Raw genomic sequence first — 1,979 nt, forward strand, 5'->3', positions numbered from 1 at the left:
GGTGTTGAGTTGGAAGACTTACCTTTTGATGACTCAGTCTGTTCACCCTGTACTTGAGTTTTTTCTGTCCCTCTAGCCTCTAAGATCTTTCCACTCTTCAACTCGATGGCCTTCACTTGCTCTTTTGGATTGGTCTCTGTGTTACATGGCAAGGTGCCCGGCTCTCTATTAGCTATCATCTTTGCTAACTGTCTAATCTGATTCTCCAGCCCCTTTATCGATGAATCTTGATTTTGGAGTCTGGTTTCAGTGGACGAGATAAACTTAGACATCAAATGCTCTAAATTGGACTTTTTTTCTCTAGGAAGGTCAGATCTGTACAGTGGTTGTTTCCCATATTGTTGTCATCCTTGTGGTCGATTCTTCCTATTTTTGCCGCCCCATGAGAAGTTGGGATGTTTCCTCCATCCAGGGTTGTATGTGTTCGAATAAGGGTCATTCCTTGGACGGTTTTGGACTCCCACTTGATTTATCGGTTCCCTTTCTTTCACATAAAAGGGATTTCCATCTTTAAATTCCTTAACATAGTGTTCTCCTCCGCATTTTTCACAAAATATCTCTTGAAGACGCATAGCCATGCCACCCATATTCAACCGTCCAACTTCATGTTCAAAACATCAAGCTGTGCAGTGATAGCAGAAAGGTCAGTTACCTGGTGGACTCCTGCACTTCTCCGCTGGTTGTTCCTTTCAGATTGAGGATGATAGCTGCTAGCAGCCATCTCCTCCAACAACTCATATTCTTCCTCAGCAGTTTTCCTCAAGAGGTTTCCACATGCACCAGCATCTATCATAGTACGATTATGAGTAAACAAGCCATAGTAAAAGTTTTGAACAACTAACCCAAATGGCAGTTCGTGATGAGGGAATCTTCGTAATAGATCCTTGAAACGCTCACATGCTTCATATAAAGACTCCTGCTCGAATTGTGCAAATGTAGTGATGTCTGCCCGCAGCTTCATGGTGTTTGATGGAGGAAAGTATTTGATAAAAAACGCCTTCGCCATGTCCTCCCATGTGGTAATCGAACCTATAGGTAAACAATTTAACTATGCTTTAGCTTTGTCACGTAAGGAGAAAGAAAATAAATGCAACCTAACAGCATCATCAGAAACTCCATTAAATTTAAAAGTATTGCAAATTTCAAGAAAATCTGTTATGTACGTGTTTGGGTCATCTACTGCAGATCCTCCAAACTGGACTGTATTCTGAATCATCTGAATTATAGCTGGCTTGATTTCAAAGTGATTTGCTCGCACAATAGGCCTCACAATGTTGGGGCGTGCGCCATCCAAAGAAGGCTGCGCATACTTTAGCATTGGTATGCGACGTGACATCTCAACGTGTCTATCTTCATGATGTTCCTCCTCATGCTCGTGCTCATGCCTATCCATCAGTTCCTTCAGTCTCTGCTGCTGTCTTCTCCTGAGGAAAATTCTTTCAATTTCAGGGTCAAACTGCTCAAGCTCCACGTCAAGTGACTTTGGCATGCACCAGAAGAGATATCTGTAATAAAGTATGTAGTGTTAATTTAATAAAAAAATGAAAAAATGCTAAAGAAAATAACTAAAAGTAAAATTGTGAATTAACAGTCCCTGGCAACGGCGCTAAAAACTTGATCGAGCAAAACTTGAACTGTGGAATCCTCAATAAAAATATGGTTTTTTATGCTCGAAAATTAATCGCAAGTGCACGATGTCAAATAATAGTATAATGTACGTGAGTACGAGTATCATTCCACTGAAAACAATATTTTACAATTATTATTTTCAGTTATCAAATCTTTAGCAACGAATTTTGATTGGTTGTTTATTACTAATAAAATCAAATAAATATGCAAATAAAAAGATTTAGGAAATTAAATAATAAGACGTAATATCTGGAATGGCTGATTAAAATTCAATGAGAAATGAATTTGTTGGGAATTTTAGTACACCTACCCCTCGTTAATTTATTAATTCGTTCGATAGTGATTTACGC

At 38.9% G+C, this 1,979-nt stretch overlaps 1 non-coding gene across 1 annotated transcript; it reads left to right on the top strand.

The window, feature by feature from the left end:
• Nucleotides 1–851: 851 nt before the first annotated feature.
• Nucleotides 852–957, top strand: LOC142530238 (small nucleolar RNA R71). The gene has a single exon (XR_012816079.1). It is a non-coding gene; the product is annotated as a small nucleolar RNA R71 (small nucleolar RNA).
• Nucleotides 958–1,979: the final 1,022 nt, after the last annotated feature.

Source organism: Primulina tabacum, chromosome 16 (assembly GCF_025594145.1).
Source record: "Primulina tabacum isolate GXHZ01 chromosome 16, ASM2559414v2, whole genome shotgun sequence".
Lineage (NCBI taxonomy): Eukaryota > Viridiplantae > Streptophyta > Magnoliopsida > Lamiales > Gesneriaceae > Primulina > Primulina tabacum.